This window comes from Lonchura striata, chromosome 13, assembly GCF_050655825.1.
Source record: "Lonchura striata isolate lonStrDom1 chromosome 13, ASM5065582v1, whole genome shotgun sequence".
Taxonomy (NCBI): domain Eukaryota; kingdom Metazoa; phylum Chordata; class Aves; order Passeriformes; family Estrildidae; genus Lonchura; species Lonchura striata.
The window spans coordinates 9398543-9414012 of NC_140715.1; the positions used below are offsets into that span (position 1 = coordinate 9398543).

Genomic DNA, 15470 nt, shown 5'->3' on the forward strand with positions numbered 1-15470 from the left:
AAATTCCAGTTATCACCCAGAGTACATTCATATGGGTTTCAGGACATATCTACCTTTCAGCTTACTGGTTTTAACTCTGCCCTTTTGCATTCAATTGGAATTGACTAAATGGATTAAGAAGTAAAAATCTTTACCTTAAAACCAGCTTAAGGCCAAGGAATGAAGATCCCCAATTCTGCTGGTTACCCCTGACACACTTGCTTGCCTTTAGCATTTCAACTATTCAAGATTAAAATTCTAACAGATAAGAAGCAGAAGTATTTTGCTCACTATTCGTAGATTAGAAGCTTGATTCTCAAACTGCAGACTATAAGTTGTAACCTGCAGAATGGTTAAGAAAAGCATATTCCATAGATGGCTTCTAAGCCTCTCAGCAGTTACAAATTCCCTGAACCAATTTTGATAACAAAAATAATTTCCTGTTAATAGTGATGTCCACTGACCACATTTTACCTTGGCTTCTTACTGCAGACTGTAATAAAAAACCATCTTTTTAATAAATTCCAGTTAACCAAAGGCAAACAAAAGTATAATTTAGTCTATTCTCAAACTTTCTCTCTTCATTCATGTGTCACAGATGCTGTTACACAACAAGCTGTGTCAATAATTTTTCTCCAGTATTACTTTTGAGCAATAATGAAATATATTAATAGAAACTTGTTGGGGCAAATATATTGGGCTGAGAGTAATATGCAATGGCCAGAGCTATTTTTTGTTCAACTTTTGTAGCAAGAAGTTGCTTTTCTAACAAATGCACTAAACTTATGCACAAAGGTACAGCAGAGGGAAGAATGATAATACAGATCATAGATATTACAGTTTGTAAGTGCTGTAATCTAGCATTTAAGACATTGGGGGTTTTTCAGTTCCTGTTTCATGCTGAAATGAGAATTCAACATTGTTTAGTTTTCCTAGGTAAATTTGATTCTTCAGAGCTCCTCTGGTTTAGAAATACTTACTGGTTGCTAATATTCAGCTGGGGATGCAGATGTCCATGAAAGCTGTGTATGCACATACACCCAAACACGGGGCTGTGTTTGGAAGGAGGTTTTGTTGTAACCTGTATTTCATGATTGCAACTGTGAAATGCTTCACTTCAACATGGCTCAACAAAGAAAAGCTCTGGGCCCTGGTGTTTACACAGCAGTGCAGAGGAGTGCTTTGTTAAAATGCCAAAGTAGGAAAATATATTGTATTTCTCTGGGCTGTCCCAATAGTCTGGGCTGTCTGCTCAAGTAGCAGACAGAGTCTCTGAAACACACTGTAGTAATTATTTATTTCAACAATACTAAGACTATATGTCATTTATCAGTATTTCCCCTTTCCTGAAAACTGGTTCCAGGATATTTAAAGCTACACTTTCAGAATTTTAAATTTTATTGTACTTAAATTATAGGTGTATTTAAATTATATTGTATTTAAATTGTAGGTGATCATCACCTTTTGTTGGTGATGGAGGAGGAGATTTCTGAGCACTATCAGGGAACCTGAATAACAGCTATCTATTATATCTAAGACAGAAAATTCCTTTTTCTATTCTGTTGTTTATGCATATTTCTTTAACTTCTGAAGCCTTTTTCTATTCTGTTGTTTATGCATATTTCTTTAACTTCTGAAGCATAAACTTTGGTGCAAATTGGTTTACTGAGAACTTACCTTAAACATATAGCTAATTAAGACTATTTTGTTCAAGTTTCAATTCTCCTATCTTTATGATGGTTATGATGAAAAATAAGAGATTATCTAGGAATTAATTTCCTGTTGCGATCTACTTGGCTAAGGCCAGACAACCAATGTATGATTGACTTCTTCAATCAATGAAAAATCAGGTTACTAAAATTCATTTAAAGAAAAATGCAGAAATTTGCAACACAAAAAACCAAAACATGTCTGTGGTTAGACAGGATAAAAATATGGTTTGAGGACCTTCCACCCTGAATCAAAAATGCTATGGCCATATGATACAAAGCCCCAACTGGTGTGAAAGTGTTCTGTTCATTCAGATTTATTCAGGAATTGTGATGGGTTTATTTCATAGTGGCTAGCTATGAAATAACTTTCTATTTTGTGCCATTAACATAAACTCTGCATTGAGTATTCTATTCAACTTTATAGAAATCACTCTAAATTTCTGTCAATTTTTAGGGAATAATGCATTTTTTATGTTTCTTAAGCTCTTGGGACAGAACTGTATGGTAAGAGTACAATTATCTATGAAATGTTACAATTTCAGCCTCTAAGCTATGTAACATTCTGTTAAATTCCTTAAAGCCAAGGAATTCCTTAAAGGCTCAGTGGAATGATTTCTGACTTAAAGCTCTATGAAATGTAACAGAATATGTCATAGCAGCTTTAGAGGAATAAACTCCTCCAGGTTTTCTTCACATGAGAGTTTTGTGCTCTTAGACTTCTTCAGCTGTAAATGATTTTTATTTTTTTTAACTTTTGGAAAAAATAAACAAGAAAAATAAAGAAAAACAGCACTAAAATATCTGTTATAACACTAAATTATCTCCACATACCTGATATGAAGATGAAGTTCTCCAATCTGTATATAAATAGTGTGCCAGATTTCTATAATGCCTGCTTAAGTCAGGTTGATATAATTCTATTTGCTTCATTGAACCCTGTAGTTGCATTCAGTTCTGGTGCAATGCCAGTGAAATGGACTCTCAGGGTTAATTTGGACAAAATAGTTTGACCTTAAAGAGATTTCTAGAGAATAGCATTTCACCCTCACTATCTGCCTTGGAAAGAGTACTTGAGTTTTAAATGACACTTTGAAATTGGTCCTTTTGCTCACTCCCTTATTATCTAAGTAATTGCTGCATATGATAAATTGATTGATAGTCACTGGGTTTAATCTACGTGAGACTTCATGAGACTTTGAAGAAATTGAGAGCTATTTAAATATAGAAAGCTTCTTTCTGTATTTCTATTTCTTTAGGGTAGCTTTTAGTGTTTATCTGAAGTGCTGTTTCAGGGGTGAATGATTTCTCCTTCTAACTTGCTTCGGTGCCGACATTTATATCGATATGTTTGTTACTGAGCACTCACGTCTCTGACTGTGAAAGCTTTGTTGTCAACAACTTGCTGCTCTCAGAGAGATCCAATTTGTTTCCATTATAGATGAAGGCACAGCCAAACAGGAATTTGGTTTTCTGTTTGCATACGCTGCGTGGGTGCAGGAGTGACAAAGTCTGAAGGAAAATGTAAGGACTTAGCTGCAAGCAGTGACAGACAGAACTTTCTCCAGTGTGTGTGTGTGTAGACTCTGTTTCCTGAGCTCGTAGGGATGGAGCATCACTGTGGTTTTCATGATTATCTGACCCTTAGAGTACCCCCATCTGTAAGTCTGAGAAAATTAACACATGCAACAATTGTCTTATGTCTGACCTGACCTGGATCCTGATCCCTGCTTATGTCAAGAATGGATTTTATAGATGTTATTTGTTTGATTTTAAGTAATTGTAGAAGCAGGAAAAGTAACTGAGAAGTGTTGAAAGACAGTCAAACATACTCTAATGTTTTTCTGAACCTTGTAATACAACATCTGTAGATCTCAGAGTTTTAAACACATGGACCTAACAGCAAAAATTAATATTCTTCTTTGCCCTTATTAACCCTAGTGATTAGCGGGAAAAGTTACTTGAGGTAATTTGAGAGTATTGACATATCAATTTCAGGTAGTCAGTGTGAATTCCAGTTTTTCAGAGTTAATTTTTGAGTATTACTTTAAAAGCACTTAAAAACTATTATATTTGGTAATGATCATTTTCTTTCTTGATTAGTGGAGTTCAAAATCTCTGTACTTCATCCCTTCAAATTGCCAGACTAAAAAACACGTTCATTGCCATGAAACTGAGCTGGGGCTTGAAAGAAAAGGCAAAAACAGTGAGTTGTGCTCCTTTGAGAGATATCCTTCCAAATGATATCATGCTTAAAATCACATCTTGAGGCTGAAACCCACTCCAAAAACTTAGAATCCAGGAGTTTGAAATGTCAGATTTTCACTAGGCTTTGTTTTCTTTCATGGAGTATATCCCCTGATTGTAGAATCCCACAGACATAAAATATGGTTACTGCTTTTTAAATGCCACTGATTCAGGACACACATTATCATATATCCATATACAAAACTGTGAATTTAGTCTGCCAGGACTATGCCTCCAACCTACTCTTGCTGACTTTCATTGCATCTCTGATTCCCCAAACCCTTCTTTTTGCTCAGTCTCTGATAAGGTCCATGGTGTCAGAGCTATGAAGATTTTTTTTCTTCACATTTGATAAGTCTCCAAAAAGGTCATTACTACAAGAGGAGACAAGACCCTTGTTGGACTCTTTCCAAAACTTTGCTTTACTTGAACAAGTAATTTGTTCACTTTTCAGCTTCCTCTAAAATGAGGATAACATTGGTTAACATTGCAGAGAATGTCAGAATTTTTTAAGCTCTACATGAGCTCTTTCTACAAAGAAACTCACATCACATAGAAATTGTATCTTAATGCTAGAAACTGCCTTCTGTCCAGATTTCAGCACAATATGATCCTTTGATTGATCTACAGTAGTGCAATTTTTTTGATGAAAGAGAGATAGTTGAATGAAAATGGTTTTAGAAAGATGAGAACTACCTTTGCTGCCACCAAGTACCCATTAAGGAGGAAAACCAGTAACAAAGGCAAACCCAGAAGTCAGTGGATTATTTGCTTTTATTCTGATTAGTTTGTGAAAGTTACTTTTGATTTGGGCTTGGATTTTTTTTCTCTAGATGGGCTTATTGGTTTTTGGGTTTGGGGTTTTGTTTTTGTTTTTTTTTTCATAAAAATGTGAAGTAACACTCTACTTTCTTCAACTGCTGTTTTAAAAGTATTGAATGGAAATTTCCTTGCCCTCTGCTTCTTCAGGCACAAATTGTGTCTTGTCAAACCAGACATTTCTGGAGAGTTTTGGAGAATTGTTTCTCAGGCCAAGTTACTGTTTGTGCTCTTCTATTTTGCAGAATGAAAAAATGATGTTTGACAGCATTGGCAACTCTGTTACAGGGATGATGAATTCTCCTCAGCAGCCATCAGTGAAAATTGATGTAAATCAACTCTTTGAAGGAGGCAGGGCAGCTAATCTCAGGAAGTGCAAAGCTAAATGAAAGCAAACAATTAATCTTTATTTATGGAATGATTTAAATTGGCTTATTGGCAAAAGACTATATCTGTAGTTATTACAGTTGCTGTTATTAAAAAAAAAAACAACAGCATATGCTGGCTTTTGTATATATAAAACTCCTTCAAATCAAAAAGAAAAAATAAGCAGGAGTCTATAATCTCTCTTTAGAGAGTTTCCAAATTGCAGGAAGATTCAGAGCTAGGCTTTAGCCAGGACAACTTGACAGGATATTTTCAGAATTTTTACACTCACAAATTATATTAGTAGCTGTGTTCAACTTTAAGTGGATCTGAAAGTAAACTGTCTTTAGAAAGCACTGGCTTAAAATTTCGGATCCTTGGCTTCTGTTCCTGTTTTTCACCTGTAGTGTGGCTCTTGATTTCTCTGGGAAGTTGAGTTTTATTCTGGCATCAGATTCCTGGTAGATCTTTAAGTTTGTCCATAGCTTGTTAATACACTCAACCTGTGACTGTGGTATAGAGAGTAGTACCCCAGTTTTGTTTTTTTTTTGGAGTTGGTCTGATCTTGATCCCTGAGGGGTCCATAAATATGGTCTATTTTCATGCCTGTGATAGTGTTGGGGTTTTCCTCCTATATTATTCTGTGGAAGCCCAATGAAATGATAGCCTACACTACTCAGATTCTGCAGTGAGCTAAATTTCTAGGCCATACTTAAAGTTCTATCATGAGTTTATACCAAAAGAAGTTTTATTACAAGAATATTGTAGTTCTTTCTGTATATCAGAGATAGGAAGCCTTAAGCTACATGGTTTAGACTTCTGAGATGGGATTAACTTTTTAATAACCTGGTCCTCAATATCCATTTTCTTTTTAGAAATTGTAGTTCATTATGTTTGTTTTAAATTGCTTCCTGCATTAGATATTTAGATATTTAGATATTTAAATTTAAAATATGCCATCTTTCAGCTACAGTCAAACTAGAAATCTTTTTAAGCTTTGGGCAATATTTATAGCAGATAATTACATTTAACATTTTTACGTTTTTTTAGGTTATGTTTTGGAAGGGGTTATACTTTCAGTGGGCATGCTAACAAGCAACTTAAATGATTCATAACTGATAATAAACCTACTCTAGCTTACCCAGTATTTCTGCTATGGATCTGTTTGTGTGCTGAGAATATCCAAATCAAACCTTTGCTCATAGCTCCTCTTTCCCCATCAATGATAAGTTGAGTGATGTTACTTATCCTGCTTGCTTGAGTCCTCTATATTTAATTTGCAAAACACTGCCAAGGGAAGCTAAAGACTGTTTAGAGGACTGGGGTAGGTCTATTTGTTTCCATCTACTAATTTGTTCTGTCCTGTTTGTTTTTTTATTCTTCCTGTGTATTTGGCAGGGAGCAGACATAAATTTGACTGTGCTCTGTTGAACAGCCGCCACTGCCTCAAGCTGTTTCAGTAACACCTTGCCAAAACACTTTTTCTTTCCAGTTTTGTCTCCTTGAAAAAGAGAGGGGGCTTGGGGCAGAGATTGCCACCTGGGAGTTACTTTGGGGCTAACTGGGTTGCTATCAGAAGGTGAAATAGTTTCATTATCCTGAAGTGGGGCAGATGTTGAGAAACCAATGAACAAAAAATCCTGCAAACATACATTGTCTCAGACAAAATGGTTTTGCTTTCTATTACTGCTGTCTCATCAGCATATCTTTACATTTCAAAATGAACCTTGAAACAAACTTATTTAAATTAGATCCATATCCTAATGTGCTGTCTGTATTTGATTTAGTAATTGTACTATGCTTAGAAATTTATCACAACTGATTTTCTTTTGCTATCTATTTCTATCTGAAGAGTTTTTAAAAAATCAGAAAATACTCCATTATACTCCATAATAGCTGGAATCCTTCCATATGTTGGAAAATTTATAACAATAAGTATATAACTAAATATTTATTTTACCACCTGTCAATGTCTTGCACTTGTTTTAAAATCTTCTGCTTAAATATTATCATCTTTCTCATATACCTCAAAATCCTGGTTTACAGGGACAGATAAATTGCTTCATACAGGTTAAGATTAAGGAGATTTAAAAATGCAATAGAAAATTTAAGTTACTTGAAACTATAAAATATTATGTTTTATACTGTGGAGTTTCTGAACCCAATTCCCCCACCCTCTGCTGCAAAGGGAGAGCTGTGTCCAAAGCACGTTTGCTATAAGCCCATGAGAGCCTCTTTCCTCCTGCTGTGGAATTTTTAATGTGCTGTCTGATGTGGAAGGCAGTTTAATGAGAATTCTGATCATTAATTCAAACTTAGCTGCTTAAAATGAACAATTGGTAATTAAGTGAATGTGATGTGATGACTAATTAGTTGATGTAACAAATAGCCAAAATGTAGTTAATTTTTTTAGCAAATATTTGAATTGTTTGAGAAAATGTTTTGTAATACAAGCAACAAAACTTTGCTCTATTATTTTTAATTGCAATCTCAACTTACTTGAGAGTGACTTGCAGCCTTCCTAAGAAGGCAGACTTCAAGGTCAGACTTAATCAAAAGGTAGATTAAGTCTATCATTACATGCTTGGCTACAGAGATAAAAAAAGCCAACTTTTTTTGTCTCTGTTACTATTTAGTTGTTCTCAAATTTACAGTTTGTTCCCTATGCACAGCATGAAGTTGCAAGTCGTTAACAGAATTCAGTCTTTCCTTGAAACATACCATCACAGATTTATTTAAAAGTTTAATCATGTTGCCTCTTTTATCCCAGTTTCCATAGTTTTATCTTATACAGTACAAAATGCATTAATGAAGTAATGATTAACACTCCACTTCTTAGCAAGTAGTATTTTAATGGTAGCCATTGTGCATAATAGAGGGCATTCTTGGAAATCTCCTGCTGGTTGATTGTGAAGATAATTTGATTAGAAATGCAGCCCTGGAGCAGGAGGTGCTCCCCATTGCCTCTGCTGGCAGCTCTGCCCAGGGCAGTTTGGGGAGAGCAGGCTCTGAGAGGTGCTGCTGCTGCTGGGGCAGAGCTGATCCTCCAGGGCTCTCCTGGTGTGCTGGACCTCAGCACTCCTCCTCCCTTCCCTCTGGATTAGTTATGGATTCTGAGGTAAGACCTGTAATGGGAGTGGAATTAACCTGCTCATAGAAAAAAAAAAAAATTCTTATTCATTTTCCTCCACTGAAACAACCACGTGAGTCTAAGGAGGAAAATAAAACTGCCAGTGATAGGTTACATTTTGCCTTCAGTCAAATCATATTCCTTCTGTTTCAGGGTAAAAACAGTTAGGGATATACTAGGTTCTCTTGTTATAACCATTCAGTGTTTTCTTAGGGACTTTTAAGCTTAGAGCAAATGAAGTCTCAGCTTCTTGTACACAACAGTCCTTTGGAGGATTCATCATATTTTGATTTTTTGTTTGCTTGGTATTTTTTGTCTTTCCCCAGTATTTCTAGTGCACAAAATAACAAGCCAAGTACGTCATGGATTTCATGGGTGTGTCAGAGTGCACCTGAATAGTCCAGAGCTTTTTTTTTTACAGCTAGAGAATCTGGTGTAACTGTAAAAGGCAAACCCCAGCTCATAATGTGATTGGGTTCCTCACATTTAGAGAGAGGAAATTTTCAAGTGAATACAAAATAGGATCGGGGATCTAGGCAGTAAGAACACTGTGATAGCAAGGACTTCAAAACTGCCTTTCTGATAGTAGCATGCATGTTTATATCTATATGCTCAAGATGAAAACTGTCTGGTGGCAAAGCATTTTTGGTTAGTAATGAAAGTGGAGAGATTTTCACTCGCACCTCTTGTAGGAAAAGAAACAATTCAGACATGAAGTAGATAAATTATGGGAGATAAGAAATCCTGTTCAGTTCTATTCACTCTTGCCCACCAGAAAGCACTTTGGGAAAGGTTCAGGTAACAGTGAGGTGAAAAGCAGGTCATATAACCAGAGAACCAACTGTGTGGCTAGCACGAGGTCACCTCGTGTCAGGCAGTGATTCCTTGGCGAAACACATGGACACTGTGTGATCACAAAGGTTGGGTGAAAGACACGTGAGCAGTGATACCACAGCACAGGCAGCCAGTGTGTGCCTGTTTTGGGGCAGTTTAGAGCATAAAAAGGTTTTTGCAGCCATGGGGGAATTGCTGCACCCTGAAGAGCAGGAAGAGACTCTTGAGTTTTCTTTTTATTGACTTTTCTGTTTATTGAGTTTTCTGTTCTTGATTGTTGTTGTTATCATTGTTGTACTTTGCCTTTTTATACACACACATGTAAAGAACTGCTTTTCTCATATCTTTGCCTGAAAGCCCCTTAATTTCCAAGTTATAATAATTCAGAGGCAGGAAGTCATATTCTCCATTTCAAGGGAGGTTCCTGCATTCCTTGGCGGATGCTCGTCTTTCAATCCAAGACAAATTCTGAGAAAGGACAGGTTTTGAGCATAGAAAAATGAAGGATTTCAAAGGGTAATAATTGGAGCAAGACTTGCCTCATTTTGTGCTTTTCAAGACATAGAAATGAGAAAAACAAAAGCTCTTCCTACCCACTGGGGTTTGTGCTTGAGTAACATTGTTGTCTGTTAAAAAAAGTCTTTTTGTGAAATTGATTTATTGAGAATCAGGAATAATAGCATGGTCTTGCTTTTCTTGTTAGATCACTTGCTGCACGTTTTCAAGTGTATGCTAATAACAGGGTATTTCAAGTATATCTCCATTAAAACTATTCAGCAAACTTGGAAGTCTACCTTAAAAACTCCCAACTGATTGAAGGTGTAAGTGATGTATCCACACTCTGCCTGTCATGAATAATTTTACAACTAAAGTGTTCTGACTCCTAAAAATCATAACTTGAAAGAGTTTGTTGAGTAATCATTCAACCTGGCTGTATCTCTTTTTTCCCTTTTTATATGTATAGATGAATGTCCTATGTATATGTATAGCTGAATGTATCCACATTAATGTTGCTCTTAGTCACCAGTCCTTTCTGTCTTTGCAGTTAATCTCTGTATATGTAGAATATAAGTAGCTGTTCTACATAAATAAATTCCCAAAAGGGAACCAGATGCTGAACTTTATAGCTGAGTAAACTGAACCACTGAAAGGTGATGTGATAATATGCTTGGCATCTGTGAGTCAGCATTAAGATGTGCTCCAGATACTATTGCAAACACTGACAGTTTCTGGATATAAAGAACTCAATGTGCTTTCATTAGCGCTGCTGGAAATTGCTCCCAAGGGTTGTGGTTCTCTCTCAATTCAGATCACTTATGTAATTTCAGAGTATGAACTGTTTCAGGCAACTGCAATGTTCACTGATTTTTGCACTGTTTGATGAACTTTCCAAGTAAAGGTTTCCCAGCACTGGGTTTAGAGCTAATACTTCAAGTTCAGTAGTCTCAAAGAGCTCCCAAAATGTTAGATTAGAAAATACTACTCACAAGATGCCCCCTGCCCTGCTTAATGATCTGAGTGAAAAAGCAGAGACAGAAGCAGAGACAGCCTGTTGGGTCAGGGCCCTGATTCCCCCTAACACTCGTATTCATTAATCTTCTGTTTACATTGTTGAAAAAGTACATGCTGCCTGTGAAGTGAGATTGCTTCATAGACAAGCTGGATGTCTGATTCCTGGCCTGTCTGTCAGTGGAATGAAAATGTATTTCCAGTGTGGGAATGTGCACAGCCCCAGTGATTAGAGTGACTGGATGTACAGCAGGGACTGCGTGTTAGTGCTGATCACCCTCACTAATGAAGATTTCCTGACCTGGGGTAAAACTCACCAGGTGAGTTTTACAGACAGCTCATCCATCCTGGACTTAATTCTGTATTTTAGGGAAACTTTCACCAAAGTCCTGCTCTGAGTTCTGTCATTTTAACATAGTTTATAGGCAGGATGAGTAGAGGCATAAGAAAAGAAATTTATTTCTTCTAAGGAGACAAGTTGAGTGCTAGTGAGGATTTAAGCAGCATTTTACCCTTGTGGGCACTTGAAGAGCTCTGGGCAGAGCTGTGCTGCTGACTTGCACAGGAGGGCAAACAGGTACTTTGGAAAAGCTGATGGATAATTATACAGGTGTGATAATGAGGCACTGGTTTGCTTCTCAGTGTTCTTATTCTACAGCAAACTCTTGAGCCTCACCTCTGTCAATGGGCTAAAATTGTGTCACCAAGTTTGCAGGAAATTGATTTGTCCCGAGTTTTTGCTTAGTAGTTTTTGCTTTTCCTTCAAGTTCAAACTGCATACGAGTTGCAACACCTCCATAGAAAACATCTAAGGGTTATTTTTCTAACCAAAGCCATTGGTCTGTATAATTTATATCATGGTTTTGCATTTCCTCTCTCTGATTACAGCCAAGTACATAGGGCTTTACTAATCTCTTTGCAGGGATAAAATGTCCTCTGTTTTTTTCCTTGTTTCAGGTTTCCAAGCCACATATTTGGCTTCACTGTGGGGTTTGGATTGACCCAAAAGATCAAAGCAAAAGATGTGTAATTTACCACAATCATTTTGACTTGCAGCCAGTGTTTAATAAGTTGGGAATTTCCACGGATGCAGAAGGGATATAGCTTCCCAAATCTCATTGACATTCAGAGGGTTTTGGACACACTTCAAGCTTCTTTTACAATCCTATGCTGAAACAGCCCAGCTCAGCTTTCCTTTCTAAATATGCATTTCTCAGTTTATTTTTTTAATTGAAAAATGCTCCATATTTAAAACTTGCACCTCCCTGGAAGATATTGATCTTGGTAACTCTGAGTGGCATTGACAGCCCAGTATAATTATACATGATAGCAAATGACTACTTGGGTCAACACAAGTTACCAAGTAGGTGATTTTCAGATGACTCCCATTCCTTCCAAAAATAAGGGAAAAAGATAGACCTTAGAAAACTGACTAGAAAATCTTAGGTTTCTGAAAAACTTATCAATTCTTCTTCATTATGTAATCAGCATGCAGCTAATTAGTGTTCTACACCAAAGACAAGTTTCTGTCCTCCAGAGAAACTTTAAGAACATACTCAAGCCTTTTACATAATATTATGGAATTGTCAGCATTTTCAATGGAAGATTAAAAAGCAAAATACTTTAAAGCTTAGCAAATTTTACATATTTCACTGTCATTGTTATTGGATCCAGCCCTTCTTCCACCATTTTGAGACTAGAAGACCAATGACTGCTAATAATAGTAATGGTCAGTAGTTAATTGATAATTACTAAGTTCCCTACCTCTTTAGTATTTCCTTGACTTTGTATATCCTGATTGCTGAAGCAGCACTCTAGTGACAAGAGTCAAACATTGTACTTTGATAATTTCTGTTAATCAGTGTAATTTTGTGAACAAAATCAATAATTCCATCCCTTGTTTAAATATTTAATGAATTTTAGATAGGAGTATATTAACTTTGTATGATCATGCTTTTGCTTAAAAAAAAAAGTGCAAATTCTGGCAAGTGCCTGGAAAATGACTGTGGGAACACAAGGACAAATAGCAAAACCGGAATCAGGCAGGATTTTCTGTGTTCTTGCTTTGTTTCTGTGCTGTAGAACTCAGTTTTAGATGTAGCAAACCTGAGAATGAAATCCAATTTGGTGTTTTCTCAGCACCATCTTTAGTCCTGTAGTGGTGACCATGAGAGAGGGAGCCTGAACCTCCTTTGCTCCTGATCTAGAGCTTCCAGAGAAGTGGATAACAGATAGTTCAAGTGATAAGTGAGCTATGAGGAAGAAAATCAGGAATTACTTAAGTCACGAGTTTTGCTGTAGTTCTTAGTGCCACTTGGGTTGGTTTGTGCCTGGGGACTTGCAGAAAATTTGCTGTGAGGTTTCCACAGATTTGCAGGCATAAATATTTTCTAAAAACCAAGTGAAAATACAAAATCCAATTCAGTTATTATGTTTGCCTTGATTACATGACAATGGCCACTAATAAACTCATGATCCCACACTTTCTAAAATGGCAGAACAGGAAAGGATATCTCAAATAGCAACAACTGAAATCCCATCCATAAGTCCTGCAGTGAGCTGCATGTTTTCATAAAGCCCCTGTGCAGGTAGTAAACACCAAAGTGAGTATCTTTGTGACAGCATGGGAAAATAATTGAAGAAAATGTCTCTTTTCAGATGAAGAGTTTCCATTTTGAACAATGGCAGTCAGGGTTATGATTTCATTGCTACCCAAGTATGAACAGAAAAAAAAGATGACATCAGGAATAGTAAAATATCTTGAACTTCTCAGAAGCCTTTTTTTTTTTTAATTTTAACTAAAGAAACTTCAAAAATGTTTTTACAATCCTAAGCTTAGGTATGGTTAAGACTGTGAATTGCAGTTGCCCCTTCTGTAACCTTTGGTGTTCTCCCTATTATTCTTTTTCTTTTTTTCAAATGAACTCATTTTTTCCTGTGCCAATACATTTTCCTTATCTTCTAATTAAGCTCTGCTCTTAGCACACTTATGATGGCACACTCACATCTGCTCAGGCTTCTCATCATTATTTCAGTGCAGGACTTCTGCTGCAGTTGGCACAGGTGAGGCTGTGACCCTGCTGAAGCTGACTGCTGCTGCCTTGTGCTATCTTCCACAAATCTACCAGTTTACAGTTCAGCTAAGGCAGAAATCCAAGCATACAGCTGCCTGCAAATCTTCTTAATTGAATTTGAGAGGGGCTTGAACAGGTAGACAGCACCAAAATTCCTTAAATCCCTTCAGTTTTCAAAACTTACATTAGAACCATTCCTCAAGATTTCAGTTCTGCATGAAGTTCAAGAGCACTTTGCAGCTTTTCATGTTCAGACATCTCATATATCTTCCCTTGCAATCACTCATTTCCTTTTCTCCTGTGACCTCTTGTAAGAGACTGAAATGGTTCATGCCTTAAACACTGTTATGGAGGAGTTTTGCCCTTTATAGCAAAAACTGCATAAAGAACTACAACTACAGAAACCCACCCATGTTTGAAGAGGCCTGATTGGAACTTTGGGTTGTGAATTAAGCCAGCTAGATAAGATCAAGGGGACAATGTTGTTCAGTCATGTGAGTTCTAAGGAGAAGAAAACAAGGCTGATGAAGGGGAATGCATCCACAAGGAAACCAAATGCAGCAGAAAATCATCCCTCTCTGTATTTGGGGTGGGGGAGACTGCAGCCCACCGAAGTCAGGTTTGCACAGGCTCACCCCAGGCTGAGCAGGGAAAGAAGAGGAGGTTTGGGGTGTGTGGTGTAACCTCTGGTCAGAGGCACTGAAGAGCCATCCTCCCCTGCACAACTGGCCCAGCTGTGGAACCCCAACCCTGGAAAGGCCCTGTCCACAGGACATCCACAAGGGAGGCAGCTGAGGGCAGTCATCATCTATTAAAGGCCTCCAGAAGTGACCCAGGTCATTGCTGAGGCCTCGCACACAGGACTGTGCACGACACAAAGTGATGCAACAGACCCAAATTCCGCTGCAAGAGCCCATGTCAAACCCACCCCTACCCACAGGGGAAGGAACCTGGGCACTCCCACCTGGCCCCAGCCTGTGTTAACCCATCGGAATCTTTGCTTTTTGGAGGAAACTGGCCACCAAAAAGACCAGCTGGAGAGGATCAACAGAACATCATTGGGATACAAGGAGTAGTGATATTTTCTTTAATCTGTCTCTGTCACTCTCTTTCTGTCCGCCCACCTCTTTTCTATTTCTTTCTTTCTTTCTCTCATATGTACTATCAAATAAAATCCATACTATTGACTTTAGCATATGGTCTCATTTGCACCTTAATTCAGGCAGAGGCATTTCTAATAACTAAAAACTGGACCATAACACCTCTGATGTTTCAAAGTAATCTCTGAGATTTTGCCCAAAAGTAACAAAACAATGTAAAAAAATATATATATATATTTATTCATTGTCATAATTTTTAGCCTTAAATTTCTCTACCCAGTGGTGATAATCTTATTTTTTGTTTTTTTAATGTTACCTGATATTTTATACTTTTTTGGCAACCCTCCATTCTTTTATAGCTCTGTTTTGTTGACAGATTTCATTGCTTTTTTGTTTAATGTCATCTGTTGTGCAGGTCTTTATTTGGTGTGACTCCACATGAAATACTGAAGTTAATGCTAAAGAAGAACTATTGATAAATAACAGTGTACAGTGAGAAATCAGGCAGTGACTGATGAATGTCTTTCTACAGGATTTACAGGCTGTGTCTGAAATCAAGGCTATCCCTGATTTTTGCAGAGTGTGATCTGAAAGGCTGTAAACAGGCTTGAAAGTTTTCTACTAACAGAATGTTTGGACAGAAAAACATATTTTAACCTGGAGTTCTTTGCTGATGAAGACAGAACATGAAGTTTGGAGTCTG

The 15470-nt window shown here is 37.1% G+C and overlaps 1 protein-coding gene across 19 annotated transcripts in view; it reads left to right on the top strand.

Annotated features, from left to right (window-relative positions):
* ATP10B (ATPase phospholipid transporting 10B (putative)) overlaps nt 1–15470 on the top strand; it is a 227591-nt gene that overhangs the window by 92835 nt on the left and 119286 nt on the right. For 3 of the 19 annotated variants that reach the window (XM_085591039.1, XM_085591041.1, XM_085591042.1), the window contains one exon: nt 1–15470. This exon is cut by the window's left edge and continues 59229 nt beyond it; it is cut by the window's right edge and continues 28513 nt beyond it. The exons of the other annotated variants lie outside the window; for them this stretch is intronic. The gene's annotated coding sequence lies outside the window, so the exon portion shown is untranslated. 19 annotated transcript variants of the gene reach the window in all.